The 19,082-nt window shown below is 39.9% G+C and overlaps 1 protein-coding gene across 4 annotated transcripts in view; it reads left to right on the top strand.

Moving 5' to 3' along the window:
• TMEM108 (transmembrane protein 108) overlaps positions 1-19,082 on the top strand; it is a 161,984-nt gene that overhangs the window by 80,081 nt on the left and 62,821 nt on the right. The gene's annotated exons all lie outside the window — the stretch shown is intronic.

Raw genomic sequence — 19,082 nt, 5'->3', positions numbered from 1 at the left:
GGAAAGAAAAACCATAAAAAGATTGAAACAAAAAATTTGGAAGAGGTTTCTTAGTAAGAGCTTTTTGAAGTCACTAGCTAGATTGAGTTGATGAGGACCAATTAAAGCAAAACATGTGTCCACAATTTGCTGCCATTTGTTCTAGGCACATCTTTATGGATGAAGTTTGTTGCCTCTGTAATGATGAAGATGCAAATGTCTTTCCCATGAGGCTGAGCGATCTCCATTTTTTATAAAGACCTAATGTGATGATTTAAGCCCTACAGCATGAGCCACAATATGTTTGCATTTCCTGTAATAAAACATGCACATTATAATTTGCCATGCGTGCACTGTTCACTCGGGGCTTCCAAGCTGCGTATCGGCTAGAGAAAAATGTGGGGACAGGTAACCGGGGAAGCTCTTGGTGCACAACCTCTGTATGGGGCTTTCTTCCTCAGGCATTTATTTTCCTGAAAAAATGCAAGGACTTTTATTTCTTGTTTACTTACAGCATTACAGTATGTGTGAGGACCTGTCACCACAGCATCTGAAATAAACGGCCATCTGAGTGCTTCTTCATGTCATTATCGCTTAGTGTGTTCCCAAGTATCACTCTTTCATCTGGAAGCCTGGCATGATGCCCAGTAATATCAATAGAAAGAGTTTTCCTGTTTGCAAGTATGTACCACTCTCTGTAGTAAAATGAGCAAAAACGGCTGTGAGTGGCTGTGCCTTATAGCACAGGCTGTCACAAGTCCTGTATCCCCTTGCTGTGGATGCAGCTCGCCTTGCCCTGTGTTAACTGGCAGCCTGGCTGCCTCTCAGTCAAGTCTTTGCTGTGAAGTTCACCCTGTAGAAAGGACCTGCACTCCATTCCAGTCTGAAGCAAGTCCAGGGGTTCATCCCTCTTTTCATAATTATTTGATAAGCAATGTGAGTTTGTAAAATTTCTGTATTAGAGAAGACCCAGTCCTAAGTACCTCTTTAAGGTGTTGAGCAGCATCACCTCCTAATGCCTCTTGCCCCTAGTAGGAGCTTTTCTTTCTATTGCCAAGTGCTGTCTGTGAATAATTACATGTTATTAATAAGAAGGTATGCGCTGATGGCTCATTTATACAATTACACATGGCTCATTTAGAGCAGGTAAAGAGGCATGGTAACAATACAAGAAAAACTGCTGCCAGATGCAGAGGAATAACCTGTTCTCTGCCCACAGTAGTAGATGAGACATGAAGAAATGGATTTATAGAGCAGGTAGCTTGACATTAGGCATCAGGCAAAAATGCTTTATCAGGTTAGGGTATTGAAACCCTAGAACAGGCTAGTCAGGAGGATTTAAGTCTGCCACTGAAGCACTGAGTGGAAAAAAACCTATCTCTCAGGGGAGACAGAGGTCATCTAGATGATTTCAAAAGCTCCCATCAAACCCTGTGTTCCTGTGACCACTAGGTACTGTGTCCTTAGTGCAAATGAGCCTGCCTGCTTCCACAGAGAGCTCTCAGCTTGCACAAGCCATGTATAATTAATCCCTGCACTAGAAATGTGCAGCTGACATGGGCTTAAAGGTACTGGGGATCACTTGATACACATCAGCAGAGAGTGTCTTCCTATCATTCACAAGGACTCACAGAAAGAAAACAAAACAGTATTTTTGTTATGCTCTATTAGATTGGCAGGTATTAGCTTGAGCACAGACAGCAGCAGGGAGTGGTTATCCAGCAACAGATTCCATCTGGTTTGCTTAAAAATTAGAAAGGTAAACAGCCTCTGGCTATGCAGTGTATCATGTACAAAGCTTTTTTGGGATACTCACTGGGCTGAGGCATTTGTATTTGAGAGTCACGTGGCTTGGTAACAGCCTGCCCATCAGGCAGCTCACAGCAAGCAGTGCCTCAACACTTCTTTTTCCCAGAATTCAATTAAAGGTTGTTGCTTCAGTTTCTCAGCAAAAACTGCCTTCTTGAAAAAAGCTGCAACCTTCCATTTTGCGATCCTGTCCTGGAAAACAGACCTTTTAAAAGAGGACTTTAAAAGCAAACCAATGCACCTTATAAATATCTTATTAATAAACGAAATAGAATATACATTTTCTTATCAGATGTTGGCTCCAGTGTCCTTGATGTGCCCTTTAGTGAGATTTCAGCTGCACACACATTCAAGAGGGAGGGTTCCTGCTTACTGCCTGAATAAGCAAAACTCCGTGAATCGGATGTCTCTTGCCGTTCCAGAACTGAGATTGTTCCCATGAATAGCTTGCAGTATTTATTTTAAATTTGCTGGTTCCATGAACATTTGTGCCCTTAAAGACATTACAGTTTGGTAGGATTTCACAGATAGTGTGAACTCTTTAACAAGTTTGAGGTACATCTGTGGGATGGGGATCTTCTGCCTTGTTTTGCCAAGAACAGATACAAATTCAGGACATAGCAACACAAACAACTAACATATTGTGTAAAGTTCCCCACTTTTCTTGCAGATTTGCTGAAACACAGAAAGATGTGGAACAGGCCTGGAGCTGTAGATTTTCCAGTCATGGTTTAGGTCCTTGACATTGAATTTGGGATAAAAAGCCAACAGGCAGTTACATTATTATATTTGCTCTTTCTATTTGCAAACAAGCGATTCATGCCTCTGCACATATCATTTGATAGTCTGAGTACGTTCTTGGCATTAAGCACCTTCAATTTTATACTTATACTGGTGCTATTTGCACTAGAACCCTGTAGATTTTTCAAAATTAATGAGCACGGATTCTTCACAGTGTTTATATTCATCAAGTATTCACACACCAGTTGTGTGACATTCTGGTAGCAATGTCCATGATTAGTATGCTAGAAAACCAAGAGATATTAAGTAAATACATATAAATACATGCGCTTAGCCAAATTTGAAAATGCTGCAAGGATTTGGTTTTAAAATTCCTTACCACCTTGTTAAAACAATAATCTGATATAAACCCACAATATTACTTCAATCTTACATTGTGAATTATTTGTGTTTTTGACCTGAAGTGGTCCCCATTGTATGACACCATATCTGTCTAATCTGTTTTAGATTCAGCACTGTCTGCCTCAAGCCCTGAGAGAGATGTTTTAGAGGGAGGGTGAGTAGGCAGGAGTATAAATGTGACTTTCCTCTATTTTCCCTTTCAAAAGTCTATTCATCCGTCTCTAACAGAAATGAAACTTCAGGAACAAAGACATAGCAGCCTGTGCAAGTTCATGTGTGTGTTTTGAGACGCAGTGTCAAGTGGAGGAAGAAATGTTGCTGATGTGGAGGCCTAGCAACCGTGAAATATTGGTCCTATTGAGTTCAATGGCAAAACTCTCATGGACATAGTAGGATTGGCATTTTATTCCCAGCCTTCATATTCCCAGCTTGCTTTGATGTGCTGCAGTATAAAACAAGAATATCCTGTCAAACATACATTTCATTCCTCAGAGCCTTCTTTTCTTCCTGGCTGTGCCTAAGAAACAATGTTATGGTTTTTGACAATATTGCAATCAAGGCCTAATTCAGCAAAGACAGTTAAATATGTAAATTGAGTTGTTAACCCCAGCCAGACTGCTCCTACAGCAGCCACTAGCCTCGGGCTTGAATCACCATTGAACTGTGTTCCAATAATTTGAAATAAGAAAATTTACATGTCGACTTGTACACTGGTGTCTCATGGCCATGAATTATCCAGTGCCTGTGACAGTGTTCCTGTGGGAAAGACAGAAAAATTGCTGTTAGATGCTCTTGTTACATTGTAACCTGATATTCTCCCTGTGTGAACTGCCCTGCACAAGGATTTGTACCACTGTGTCAGTACCAAAGCAATATTCAGACCCCTGTGTTTAGATGCTGAAATTTTTATATGCTAAAAGTGTCACTGACTACTTGCAACGCCTTTGAACTTTTCTCCCTCCAGCCACCCCTTGGCATGCTATATTCCATTATTTTTGAGCAGGAAAGACCTAACTGTGGATGTTTTGGCAGCTTTCACTGCTCAGTTGTCTCCATTGTAGTTCACTGCAGGCTGTGTAAATAATTGACTAATAAAACCAGGCTCATTGCAGGCAGTGGGGACAGTTTGGAAGAAATACTTCCGAAGTGTCATCTAATTCAGCAGCATCTGATGGGTATTATCCCTGTCCCTTCTCTAAATAGAAAATATATGGATGCCCTCTGTGGATCTACAAAAATTCTGCAATGAACTTGAACATATACCGAAACTTAAGCACACTTGACTCAATTAAAGATTTCAGAACTCCACCTGTGAAAAACCTTGGTGTGAAACATCACCCAAATTAGCTTTCTGAAGAAAGTCTTTGCTTCTAGAAGCAGTGCATCCATTTGGCCTTCGTTTGAAGACAGGCATCTTCAAAAACTTCCTTGACAAATCAAGGCCCTGTACATAATTGGTATGAATGTATTGTTTTGTGGTACATTATTGGTTTAAACTGTGTGTATCCTCCAATGTCTGAAACCTCAAGGGCAGAATGAGCTCCGGAGTCTGGGAAAAGCCAAAGTCTTCTTTCATGTGATTTTATTCCCCATATTATTTTTGGATAAGAGGAAGATGTTTGTTGTATGTCCTACATGAGATATTTGCGAAGTGACCTTAGCAGGAAAAATACTCTACCCTTGCTCTGGTAACTTACAGCCATCCCTCAACTGGGTTCACAAAAGGGTCTGGAAATGAGGAGAAAAATTTTATAGCAGGTCACAGCTCTTCAGTAAGAGAAGGCAAGGGAACCACAACACTGAGGCCATATTTCCTTGAGGTTGGGGTGCTGGGCCTCCACTCTGGCTGGTGTGAATCTCATAATGTGCATCACAAGTGCCCAGGAGGAACTGCCACTTCAGGGTTTGAAGGAATAGTGCAGTGTAGCCTGGCCAACTTTCCCATTACTGAACTTTTTGCTCAAGACCAGGCTCCTGGTCATACCAGGGCCAAGGATTTCAAGGTTTTCCATATCAGAAAATGCTTAATAACTGATTTTGGCACTTAGTGAATTTTCCTAAATACCTAAGCAGATTAACCTGCTTTCTTCCTGGTGACTAGAGCAGGAAACTTCGGCAGGTGGCTTGAAAAAGTGCACGAGGCACGTCTCTCTAATACGGACTGCCAAGGTATTTTGGAAAATCTGATCCCTTTCCATTGAATTTTAAGGAGTAGACTTTGTTTCAAAACTATGTAATACTATGCAGATTGTAAATATTTTGCCTCAGAATTAGTAAGTAATATTCAGTGTTTTCTAAGACCAAGTTATAAGGAAGAGCGGAATAAAAAGAAGGCATGTGGAAGGAAGCAAAAGAATGTGGATGGGTAGAGAGATGGCTGTATATTCCTCATAATAAAGTAAATATATTCATAATAAATACATCTATTTCTTATTGAAGGTTTATTTGCAACCTTTAGGTGTATTTCACACACCCATTGAAACACTTGTGCTGATTGGATTTATTGTGTGCCTATTCTGTATTCATTAGACTGTTGTTCCTAACTCTCTACTGCAGCAATATGTAAATATCTTTCCAGGCACTCCCATCATCAGTAGAAATGTATGTGCTGTGGCAGAGTAAAGTTAGCTCTGCATGAAACCTAAAGTACTGCTTAGAGGGAAATGTTCAGACCACACAAAAAACAATATCTCATGAGGTTTTTATCCCATGGACCTTCCTTATTGCTAGAAAAGGAACTAGCAATTCCTGCTCATCCCTGGGGAATATTGGTCTAAGATAAGTTGATGACCAATGTAATCAGGTGTTATGAGTCATTGCAGTAGACCATGAAAGAGTTTGAAATTTTTGTGCACTCATAGAAGATTTCACATTGCATTTTATTGTGACTTTCAGAGCGAACCAGTATTAGTGACAGTACTTTGGTTTAAACTGTGAAAAGCAGTATAGTTTCTAGCCACATTATAAATCCATTTTGTAAAACCCATGGCTTTGTTGCTGCTGGACTTCCCATGCAGACAGCCTGTGGGGATACTCAGTTTTCTAACACAAAGTTTCTCATTCTTTATGCATTTGGAAAAGGCACTGCTTCCTTAAGTTAGAATTGCATAGGAAGGATGATGACTTTGCATTATCTTCTAAAGCATTAGATTTCACTGGCTCCTGTAGAGGCTACAAATTTATTATGCTATTGCATCTTCTCAATGCTGAGGGCATTGACAATAAACATACAAACACCACAATGAAGATGTCAAAGAGAGGAAAGTAAAGATAACAAACAAGGAGAGAACCTGATAAATTAATAACTGCATGCTTGCAGGGCAGAACACTTGTGTTTGTACAGACAGATTTAGTTTTGCCTTAAAGCATAGGGAGAGGAAAAAAGTGGCTTAAAGTTCTGCAGACTTCCAGCCTTGTCTTGGAGGTAGAATGGATCAATTATCTTCCATTTTTTGTTGTTTGGTTGAACAGTGCTGGGGTTTGACACTATTTTCTCCTTAGGGAACCTGGCCATTTCACCTAGTTCAAAGCTGTTTTGTTGTGCCATTTCAGGAAGGAAGAACTGTTTTTCTGATCAAGGTTCTGTACATGCCTGAAAGCCTCACGTTAAATCCCTGCCCCGGGACCTACTTCTTAATGCTAAGGTTGTGAAGCATAAAGTTAATCACATTACAGTCTGTACTGCACAGAGGTGCCCTGAAAGTTATTAAGGATGAAGCTTGTGCTGGAGAAAGGGCATTAGGTGCTTAGGGAAGTAGGATCCTCCAAGGTTGATTCCCAGGAGCAAACAAGGAGGATGTGCAGGAATGGAGTAGTGTTTACAGCTTAATAGGAATGGGCAGTAACAGATTTTATTTTATTTTATTTTATTTTATTTTATTTTATTTTATTTTATTTTATTTTATTTTATTTTATTTTATTTTATTTTATTTTATTCTATTCTATTCTATTCTATTCTATTCTATTCTATTTCATTCTATTCTATTCTATTCTATTCTATTCTAGTCTAGTCTAGTCTAGTCTATTCTATTCTATTTTATTTATTATTTTTCCCATGCAGAGCAATGCTGTATGGGAGAGATCATCTACAAGAGTTACAGAACCCTGGGCCTCAGCTATGCACACTGCAGTGCATCTTTTCTTGCCCTTGGGGCTTTTATGACTGGGACCATTAGTTTCAAAGTCACTGCTGAGCATGTATGTGACTGACAGGGAATCAGATATAAATCCTCTAGCCTCTGAGGTGGAGATGAATGAACTGGAGACAGGATAAGACAGAGAGTGCTTACTGCACATTGTCAGAGAAAGGGCTCCTACAGGAAAAAGGAAGGTCCTTTTTCCTTGTAGTTTACAGAGCTGCAGGGTGAGTGGGCTGCAGTGTATATAGACTTGACTATGACTTGACTAGCTCTTTTCAGGAAAATTTGTTTCAGAAATGAAAGGCAGTTCTGAGGAAAAGTCTCGGTCTGAATGTTGATGATGTTGGAATCTCTTAGTGTTCATAGCTATTAAGCTTCTCTCCGTTCCAGGGCACCTGTCTTCACCAGTATTTTCCAACATGAGAAAGATCCCTCTTTCTTGCAGGAGGTGTTGACACCATTTAATGACTTCTGTCAGCTCTTCTCAGTGCTGAGGAGGCTGCTGTCCCCTCCTGTGAATGTTCCCTGCTGCTGGCACTACAGTTCTACCAAAGCAACATGCCTTTTCCACAGTGGTTTTCACTGCTGCATTAAAATTTTCAGCTTCATTCCCCTGGTTCAGAGGCTTTGTGGCAACCCAGAGCTGCACAGTGCAGCTCAGCACAGCAGCCTGTGCTTCTGTGGACCATGGGCTGGCTGTGCTCCAGAGCAGCCCCATCACAGAAAGAACAGCTTGAGGGTTACAGTCAATTAGCATAAATTGCTAAGGGCCCAAAATATGTTGCAGAGCCAGTGTGGATTGTTAAGCCTCGAAAATGCTCCCTTTTTCTTGCTTCCTTTTTCTCTGCTGACTCTGTGGAGGAGAAGAAGCTTAGAGCCCATTTTTGTCATTCTCAGAGGAGGGATGTAGCTGATGCAGCTGGAAGAATAGGGCCAAAAGCACCTCCTAATATCCAGGAGACCTTGGGCTGTTGTTTTTGTCACTGAATTTCTCATTATCTCCAGTTCCTGTGTGTCTTATCTATTGAACTGTAAGCCTTTGAGGCTAGGGGTTGACAGTATTTGGATGTGTTATACAGTGCTGAGCATACTTTTGGCTCTTATTTAGTAATTATAACAATTAATAAGAAATACCATATGGCTAAAAATATTGTAACTCTCAAAAGAATTCTTGGGCCATTTATTTTTTGTGCGTATGAGTGTGTGCCTCATTTAAGCCAATTATTTTTGTATTAACAGGCATTGGTTATGCCATCCTTCTGTTTTTATTTTTAGTAGTATTCAGATTATTACAAAAAGTGCGAAGAGTAAATGAAAAGAAGAAATCCCTTTCCTAGTACTTGTCTTCTAAAATTAAATTTTCTGGTTGAATAATCCTACATTTAATCCTCAAAGGGATGTGTCCCCTAGGGGGAACATTCTCTGCACCCTCAGGTGCCTGCTGTCAAAATGTCAGAGGATGGGAGATGAATCCAAATGAATTAATGAATCCAAATCCTTGTTTGGAAATCAGGTGATGTTTGATTATGGCTTTACCATCTTTAACCAAAAATGCAAAATTTATGGACTAGAGACATGTTGCTCTCAAAATTAAATTCACAGGTTGTGTTCTGCTTTTCAGACAACACAGCAAAATATGATAGATTCCCTCTTACTCCCTGTCTTTTCAATTATGGGAGACTGGGAAATCTCAGTCTTCAGTGTTTCAAGAAGAAATTTTTAGGTCTAGCAGAGACAATCCTTTTTAGCATGGCATAGACAAGTGTAAAGCCTCTTTTGTCCTGCAGATTGAAGGGATTCAAACTTTATATCCGTGGAGGAATGGTGATCACGCATGGTCCTGGTGTATCTCCAGACTGCCTCTGTGTGTCCCACTTTTTGGCCTGTGTTCACAGGCTACAACAAAAGTTTCTGTTCCTGTTGAGTGCTATTTTGACAGCAGTGTGTTCTTACTGAGCCCGTGATGTGGTGCAAAAGATGCATCCATGTGTGTTTGTACTGGGAAGCAGCATCCATAAGGGAACAGGAAACACAGACCAAGGACTTGGATCACCCTGGTACTTAAATCATCAAAGCAGCAGAGTTTTAAAGTACTGAATGAGCTTATAGAAGTGAATTTCTTTAAAATTTGGCTCTGAATAGAATATTATGCTTATTGCTGTGAAGAAAGGACTAACATAGTGTGCTCTTTTCACTGATAATTTCAGAACTATTTCTTGTGTTTAAATATTAAGTAGAAAGTATTGGAAAGCTTTGACTACAGCCTTTTTGAGAACAAAAGCACAGGTAAGTATGTTTTTTAAGTGTGATCTGATCTGCTGAGGGGGAACACAGGGGAGAGATTTGCAGAAAAATGCAGGTTTGTGTTTGTATTTTTTTAAGAAACAGCTAAGATGTTACTTTGTGTTGTTTTGTGGTGGCAGATGTATAAAGACATTTGCTGTTTCAATGTCAGGTGTCACTGGCAGATGAGTAACAAGACTGTGTGAAGAACTGCAGTTGGATCAGGAAGGCTGATTCTTACCAGTTGACTTTTGGAGATTACATTATAGCACGGAGAATTTATTGAGGTAATTTATCCACAGTGCTTGTGAACACATTACATCCATACTCTGTCTCGACTAGGGTAGAGTGGACCTCAATACCTACAAATGTATTATTAATATTACTTTAGAAAGCAGTACATTTTTGCATAGTTTCAATATCCTTCATGGATTTTGAACATAACTCTAAAACTTGCAGCAAATCTTCTGCTGTTGAAACAAATAAATCTTGGGAAAACATAAAAAATACTTTTAAAAATTACATTTGATAACAATACTCAGTCAGCCTTTCTGCTGCTGAGAGTTCCTGACAACCAGAAATGGGAATTTCTGTAAGAGACTTCTGAAAGAAGCAAAGGAGGAAAATTGAATATTCTGGTTTTGCCTGTGGGGCTGTTTTCTTGTTTTGGAGGCTTCCATCAGTAGGTGCAATTTGTAGAAAAGATAGGTGGAGAAGAGCAGGCTTAAAAAGGGCAACAGATGAAGCACTATTTCATGTTAAGTACTCTGTTTTTCCTCTGCATCCATAACTTCTTGTGCCATTAAGGAAACAAAACCAAAAAGAGGAGAAGACCCAGAACATTTTTTTTTACAGTCAGCAATGAGACAATCATGTGAGAAAAAGACTCTTCAGTTCGTGTGGTTTCCTCTGTCATGATATCAGAGAGGATGAGTTCTTCTCTCTACTTTACAGTGTCAAGCTGTTCCTCAGCTGTTCAATTTATGCTCACAAAATCCATTAGCTGACCATGCTGACATTGCCTCCTGCCCAGTCTTGTAGATCTACGTATTTTGTTGCTCAGCATCACAGCCAGGGATGAGTTACCAAAAGAAGTAACTCCTTTACAGCCTAAGAATGACCCCTACCTAGAATTTTTTACTGCAGCATTTCTGAATGGTCCTTGCAAAGTGCAGAGAAAGGAGTCTGGCAGAGCTGTCCCTTTTGGCATTCCTTTGGAAACTGCCACAGGAGGTAGGAGGAGAAGAGTGGGCTGGGCAAGGGTAGCTCCCCTAGCAAAAGTGGGGAAGATTGCTCTCAGATCAGTGTGGCACCCTGCACCTCAAAGCTGTAGTGAGAAAGAAAATGAAGTTGTTCCAGGAGGCCAGTCATCTGTGGCTGATTTTTCATAGCAAAACATGTTTTCTACAGTGCATCTGTGCAAGAGTAGGAAACAGTCATGAATTTGGCAGTGAGAAAATTTTGCCTTTATAAAGTTATTAGCTGCAATGGTTACACTTTGACAGCCCTGAAATACACAAGACACTGAACTGATAGCTTCTCAGGTTTGCAGAATTCAAAACTGGTGGCTTTGCACTGGGTTATGGCAGAACACTGTGGAAGACTCTGGTAAATGAGCTTTAGAGATTTACATCCTTCTGTTTGCTTTTCTGAGTAAACCAATATATATTTGTGCAGAGGCAGTATTTTTTATGCAGGTAAGATAGGTAGGATGCCAATAGTGTTATGTTTGTCATTATGTAAGATTAAAAATGCATTCATTTATAATATGTGTTCCAATCTCAAGACTGTTAATTTCAATGAATTTCAGGGTCTGGTTTGAGTGTTTTAATGAAGACATAAATCACAAGTCATAAGTACCTCTTGCTATTTTCATATATAAAATCAGTAGCTGTATTAAAGGTTCACTGATATTCATAGTGCTTTTGCTCACTATTGAAGATATATTTTTCAGACAGGTCTGGAACTTTGTCATTTATAATAAACTCTGAGAATAATGGATTTGGAACTGTATGTGTCTGAGGGAGAGAGGTACCTCATAGTCTACTGAATTTGCCACACATTTCAATGTTTTAAAATATTAATTTATTTTTATTCCATTTTCTAATCCATTTGTCCATTGTTCAGCGTAAGAGAATTTCAGCCTGTGCATTAAGCACATCTCCTACCCTGTGGTACACTCATCAGGCTCTGTAGATTGTAAAGGTAATGCCTCTAGGGCAAGTTTGCTCATGGACTGCATCAATCCCGTGCTTTCTTCTCGTTCTTCTACCCCATTTTCATTTGCAGAGGACCTTGGCACTGCTGTTTGTCACAGGAATGTGGTAGGGTTGTTGAACAGGAAAAGGGGAGATGCACAGCTTTGCCCATAATACATTCAGGCTGCTACTTCCAGGAGCTGCAACAGCAAGGGACACAACATGGAGAGTCATCAGTGACTTTGCAGTTGCAATAATATTCTGGTGAGGACAGTGGCATTTCAGTACCCCTGTTTTGAGCCCCAAAGCCTTTACAACCACCAGCAAGGGCTGGGAACACATTTAAGTGCTCTACAAACATAGAGGTGATAGATAAATGTGAGTGAAGTGTATACCCTGCTGTTTGGGGTCTCGTAGAGAAGACATCGCTGTAATGCATTTCACAAAAATGTTGCACAACTTCTCAAGTATTTTGTGAGGAGACACTAAAGTTACCAAACTGTATCTCCTACAGCCTTCATAGAAGAGTCAGAAGCTAAACTGTTATGGGTGAATAGTCTTCACCCCAAAAGAGTGCTTCGTGGCACAGTTTGGAAATGATATAAAGGAGAGACCTTGGAAATGTATGTCTGACTGCTGTGCTTCCATAGAATTACTGTCAGCAGCCTTCTAGCTATTTACTCAGCTTTGAATGGAATTATATTTGTGATGGCTCCGCTCTAAAGCCAGTTTTTGTGATGAAGGGGAATAATGGGTCTCTTTTTTAAAGAAGCTTTGCTTAGTTCTAAGTCAGTATGCTAAAAGCTCCCTTAGGCTGTTTTTCATATATGTTGGGATTGCAATACTCTATAACATTTCTGGCAGTGATGGAGCACCTGCAGTTTTCATTCTTTTAATTTTATTTCCTAGCATTTGAACAGGAATTAATCAGACTGTGAGGAGACTGCTGCAAGGTTTAGGTAGAATTGTGGCCGCCCAAGCTGCTTCCCTCAAAAAAAGAATGTCTGTCCATTTCTCTGTGACCCTGTCCATGCTGGCAGTCACTGCATCAAATACTTGGCTTGAACAAGAGAGTGGAAGGTCCAGCTGAAGAAAAGATCCAGAGCATTTGAAGAAAGGACAAAAAAATATAGTCCTGAACTTGTCTAAAGGTCGTTGTTAAAATTAAGATAAAAATCATTAAACTGCTTTAGTAAAGAGAAGGCTCAGCAAGTACAGGTCAGTCAACAACAGTATGCATGCAAAATGGGAGTGTGGATGCATTGGAGGATTATTTTTTAGTATTGTTTAAGAAATACCTCACAAAAATGAACAAGAATACAAGAGCTTGAAAAGTGCTGCATTTACTCCACACCAAGAAGAAATACGTCACCAAAGGGAAACCCTGGCATCTCTGCTGCTCCAAGTAACACCTTCAGGTTTCTTTCTGAATCTTCTGAATTCTTTCTGAATATATGAGCTTCTTGATACCAGATTGCTTCATTGCCATAAGGAACAAATAAATGTAGTTTATTATTAATGCTTCTATCAGGTCTAAAGATCATACTCTTTATTTCCAGCAGTGTCAGACCACTCGAATTTCTTTAATTCACTGGATCAGATTCTTAGTGGACAGAAAGAAGGGCATGATTATCTTGGTTTAAGTCATTATTGCTTCATGGAAATAAATCACAAGGCAAGTATGAGAATTTTGTCTGGCTTTCTTGTGTCCTTCTGCTGGAGTTCACATTATTAAAAATATATTACTGTTTATTCTTGAGGAGCTGGTCAGGTAATGTTCATCTTTTAGGCACAGCTTTACTGCAATTAATAAAATACAGATACTGTATTTCAAACCCATAGATTTAGTAGAACATTTATTTGAAAAACCAAAAGCTAGTAGATATTCATTAATGCATCTTTTTAAGGATGTTTCTACTGTTTTCCACAGTAGTGTAGTCTCAGGGAAATACATATGTAAGGTCTGTGCAGGTCTTTTTTTATATGCAGCTATTCACATAAGTGCTCTAAGTGAAATCTGTCAAGCATCATCAATTTATTTTCTGGTTCTTGATAACTTCTTTCTTTTGCTAGTACAGCAATTAAGCATTGTCAGATCACAGCTTCAGATTCTCATCTTGGTTGCTCTGATAATTGAATTTTGAGGAGAAAAATTTAATTCAATAGACCATCTTTGGATTTACACTGATCTTAAATGTGATCTGGTTCAGTCTGCATCTGTCCCAACAAGAAAGCTGATCTACTGAATTATTTTAATATTTTCATATCCCTTTGCTGCAGTTGCTTTAAGTTTTGCCTATTTACGACAGCTCTAGATAGTAAACAGCCATCTAGTCTGGTTGATTGTAATGTGAGAGACCAATAGTGGACATCTGGCTGGGGCAGGGTGCTCCATAGGAAAGTGACCCCCTGAAGTGTACCAGTTTTGGGCTATGTGCAGCACAAGGAGGAAGGTTGTGTGGAATGACAGATGGATGCCTCTGGTTGACCTTGCTGTAGGTGCAGGAGGAGCAGATGGCAGGCAGGGTAATGTCCAGACATTTGATTTTAGGTACCTTTGACCCCCAGCATAGCTGTACAGTAGCAAGTAAAACTGGAGCCTTGTGAGTCACTTTTCCATGGTGCAGTGTGCTTCTTTGGAAATGCAGACACAGACACAGTTATGAACAATTATGAAAGGTTAATGCTGTCCATTATTTCTTCTTCTGAGGCTCTTGTGGTGTCTTGCACGCTTAAACTAAAGAACTCCTACCCCATTAGTGAGATCCACAAATTAATTGCCTTTAATTATTCATGTGCTTCATGTGCTATAAATATGTGTTGTAGTTAGAAATAGGTACTGTAACCATGTACATAATTAATTTCTCTGCCTGTTTTTCAGGTGAGAAGCCAAATCTATACAGGGGTAGTTATGATAGGTTACTAATTGAGATAGCTTAACTGTGTAAATCATGTGAAGACCATCAGCAAGTCAGTGGTAGAACAGAGCTGGAGTGCCACCTTTTCTGTGTGATCCCTGGTCGTGGTAGATTTTTGATGAACATGACCCAGATTCTGAGGTTTTCCTCAAAACATTTGTTTTTCCTTGAGTGGTCTTAGTTCAGATGATGACTTGATCAAATCAGGAGTGTGATGATTTGACCTGAGATTGCTTTTATTTCTCTGAGTGATGGCTGAATAGTTCTCCTGCTTTCTTGGATGAAGTAATGCCTGATCATGAACAGACATTAATCTCTACTGAGAACATTTCATATAATGGGAAATGGGAAAAAAAAATGAATCCAGGCTTTTATGCAGCACTTGACTTTCTTCTTCTGTAGCAGAAAGAGCTGAGTGTTTTATAGGAAGGGTCCCAGTTCTTCCTTCTTTGGCCCCAGCCAGCAAGGAACTAAAGGGTAGCTACAGCAAAGGGACTGCACAGCCAAGGTTGTATAAACAAGGCTAATCTCTGATATGAGAGACCCCATGGACTGCTGAGGAGCCCTGCAGTTGCCACAGCAGCTGTCTTGCCCACAGTAATGGAATCATATAAGGAAACCCTAATTTAGGGAAGCTTCTTCCTCTCGCCTATGAACAGATCCATCAATCTCTTTCTCTCACCTTTCAGGAGCTACTGGAAATCAGTATGTAGAGATAAATGAGGCTGTTTAAGGTGAGGAGGGTGAAGTTACTGCTACCAGTAGAGTTTCTCTCAAATACAACCATTATCAGGGTTGTGCTCCTCAAATGCTAGGGACAAAGGCACAAAAGTTGAGGAAAACTTCTGTATCTTATTATTTCTGATGATAATAATAGTCTTCCTGTGTTCAAGCAGGAGAAGGGCTCATTTTTCAAACTCTGTGCACATATGTGCAATACCATCCTGCATACTAATGCATTTGAAATCTGAACTGAAAGAAGATGAGCAAAAGCATTATCTTAGCATTGGAAAACTCAAAAAATGTAGGAACTGGCTTCTTCTAGATTGGAGGGAGGTTTGATTGTTCTAAACTCTACCCTCAAGGCCCACTCACTGCTTTAGCGCATGTTCTTCACCCAGTTTGTCAACCAGTCTAGCTTACTGAATTAGAGGGAAAATTGATCCTGTGTTAATTTCTCTTCTTTCTGATCTTCAGTACTGTAGAAATTAAAAATAAGCAGCAAAGAGTAAACAACTTGATTTTTATTTTGCTCAGAACTATATAGTAACTGTAAATCCTGCAGATAGTTGCTGTGTGATAAGCACTCTGCTCACACAGGGAGCTTATCTTCAGGGGAGGCAGAAGTCCCCCATTCCCCTGTAATCACTGGTTTTGTGAGGGAGAAAAGCAACACATAGGTTATATGTACCAAGGAAGTCTTTACCCCAAAGTGGATAAACTACAGTGAAATGGTGGTGCCTGTTGAAATCATGGTAGGACAACATTTCCTGCCAAAGGACAATGAAATAGATATATTTCTTTCTCTTTTTAGTGTATACTGAAACCCTTGTCTCTTCATTTGGCATTTTTGTTAGAAACTGACCAAGAATATGGTATAATCATACTTCATCTCTTATCATATCATAGTACTCAATGAGCATACACTGAAATGTTTACATGCACCTATTCCTTACTCCCTTTCCCTGGAAGAGGTCAGATTGCACATTCCATAAAGAATCACAGACTCAAATCCTCTTTGCTTATGTTGGGTGTTTTCAGCTATGCTGGATTTTCCTGCTGTCTCATGTACTTTTTTGGGGGCAGTTTCTTTATCTGTCATGTATTTTTGTACTCGTTGTGCAGCTTCTCTTGGTCTCTTGCATTTATTAAGCTTGCTGACCATGGCCAGTGGCATTACCCTGCTGAGTAATGCCCAGCTAGGAGCCATGTCTTGTCTCAAGCATGGCAAAGCAGGGCTGAGATCTTTCTCTGAATAACTGGCTCCACTGCCACCTTCTGTGTTTAGAGCTCCCATTTGACCTTGAAAGACTTACTTCATCTTATTCCTTATGCACCCTGCCTGGCCCATGTCCTGTGCAGACACTGGGGCGTGCAAACATAGCAGTACTCTTGGTCATAAGTAATGCGGTGATTTAATGTCATCTTGTGGGTTTTCTTTTTAAATTGAAGCCAACTGCCTTCAGCAGCAGTTGCAGATGAAAAGGTCTATAAGTGCTGCTGAAGTTTAGCAAGAAAAGAACCACATATTCTGTGTGAGCCTGAGTGTGTCTTGGAGGCTTCCCAGAAAGAGAACATTTGAAGAAAACAAGAGGTGATTTCAAGTCTGCTCAGACCATCCTCTGCAAGACAGACTCAGTCCTGCCCTGTTTCACTTGTTCATACTGGTTTGCAAATTGCAGTTAAATGAGCTTTCACACTGACCCTTTGGAATCACCTTATAAACCAAAGCATAGACTTTTTGGGTTTTGTTCCATGTGTGCATAGAGTTAGTGGCATGATTGAGACTTTGCATCTATACAGAGAGAGAGATAAACAGGAGCTGGCTTATCAACTCAGGAGAGGTGTCCTGCTCTGGCTGTGGCTTCTGGGGACATGCTTAGCACGGTGAATATGTGAGTGTAAAATGTTTGTCTGCACTGGGGATGGGCACATACTCTACCTGTGAGGGAAGGGATCCTGCTCTTAACCTTGTGCTTACAGAGCATTTGGTGCCCCATGCCAAGCCCAGTCACACTTGTTCATTTGATACTGAGCTGATTTTATAAAACTGCTTGTTTAGCACAAAATCACAGACACTGGAAACAGAAAAAAAAATGATATTAGGCTACACTGTCTATTTTTACATTCTGCCAATTATCTCCAGATGTTCCCACCTCATACTTTCCGGCCCTGATACAGTCCTCTCTTATGTCACACCTTTCGTATAGCAACTACCAAGGAATCACAATTAAGGTCTATTTTTATCTTTCCCAATACCTCATGACTACACAAGACCTAATTTAAAACCTAATTTGTATGACACAGAGCTAGAATTACATGGGAAAGGCCGCACAATTTTTTCCTTGTCTCCTTTGCTTGTCTGTATACCTTTGGTTTTGGTTGAGCTTCATTTATTTCCCGTTAACCCACATGTTCCACTACTGGTTCATTGTTCTTGTTTGGATGTAAAATACAATGGACAAATACTCCAGTGCATTGCAGAAATTGTCCAGGGAAAGTGAAAGGTTCCAGTAAACAGACCACATATTTTAGAGCTTTGGCTCTGTCAGACAGTCTCTCCTGACATTGATCAAAAACCCGATTAGGAGTGAGCCTCACCTTTTGTTCCTTCTTTACACAAAGGTGGAGGTGGCTTGGAAAATATGCTTGGGGAACCTTTCACAATAACAAATCACTATACAGCTTAATATATAATAATAACTACTGTCAGGAAAAAAAGCACTTTGCACTTCTTCCTGCCGCTGAGACCACGAACATGGTAGAATGAAGATATTTAATTTGTTAGCATTAATATTCAGAGTGGACAGAGCTTTGTAGTAAGTCGTAAGATACCACTTCCAGATCTGGAACTGCTGCTTATGTATTGTGCTGGTTGAAATTAGGAGGGGTGTTTGTTTATGTGTTTTTACTTTTTCTGTACTTGAAGCACTAGCAATTTTGAATCAAATCTCAGAAAGACATGGAGCTAAAGTTTGAACTTTAAAAATGAGGCATTTCTAAGGCTCTTTCCACTATCTCATAGCCCTATATTCAGAGGAATTTGATTATTTTATTTCCTTGCACTCTTAATGATGAGACTGAAATCCCACTAATGGATTCACTGCAATCTAATGTGCTGTGTGTACCTGCCAAAATGACCATGGTGCCCCTTTACAGGCCTGGCACCAGGTGCTGGCTCTACAGTGGTGGTCTGTATTCCCATCCAAATATCCTCACCTCCCATCTTCCTAGACCTTTCAAGAAAATAATTTTGGAATTTGGCAAGGGAACTGGAGATCATACATGGACAGATTCCCCTGCACAGATAGCAAAGCAATTACGTCCAATTTAAGACGACAGTCATCCAAGCTGTTCTGCGTGGAGCCAAATTGAAGTATACCCAAAGCAGATTGCAGGATGTGAGCCTAAATTTGAAACCTCAATATTCTTAGAACTTTTCTTTTATATTTAATTATTATTTACTGTTTGTTTATTTTGTAGCAGTTCTCCCCTCCTTCATCAAGCAGAGCATTTCCATAAAAATCAGCCAGTTGATTTCTGTAAATGTGTCAGAATCAAGCTTTCCTTATGAGTAATAAAGAATACATTTATGAGGCGTTTCTTTTCCACAATGTAGTGCCAGCTCTTCTTTCCACCAGGAGAGACTGTCTGTTCCACAGCAACTGGAATAGAAATATGATTTTTCGGTTGAAATATCCTAAAGAGGCTCATAACAATGAGGCCCATGCAAGACTGATGGGAGGGAATTGGTGATTCTGAATAAAGTGCTCTGGCCATTTTAGACAGGCATATTTTCTGAAACAGTGGGGCAGAAAGTCTCTGAAAAGCCAAACACTATCAGGCAAAGAATTAACTTCTTCTTTATAGCTGCTAAATTGAATTATCACTGG

The sequence above is a fragment of the Pseudopodoces humilis genome, chromosome 1, assembly GCF_049639895.1.
Source record: "Pseudopodoces humilis isolate 2021_Gansu_Grassland_sample_001 chromosome 1, ASM4963989v1, whole genome shotgun sequence".
NCBI classification, from domain to species: domain Eukaryota; kingdom Metazoa; phylum Chordata; class Aves; order Passeriformes; family Paridae; genus Pseudopodoces; species Pseudopodoces humilis.
Note: the sequence above shows the minus strand (reverse complement) of the source record. Positions and strands in the feature narration are given on the sequence as shown.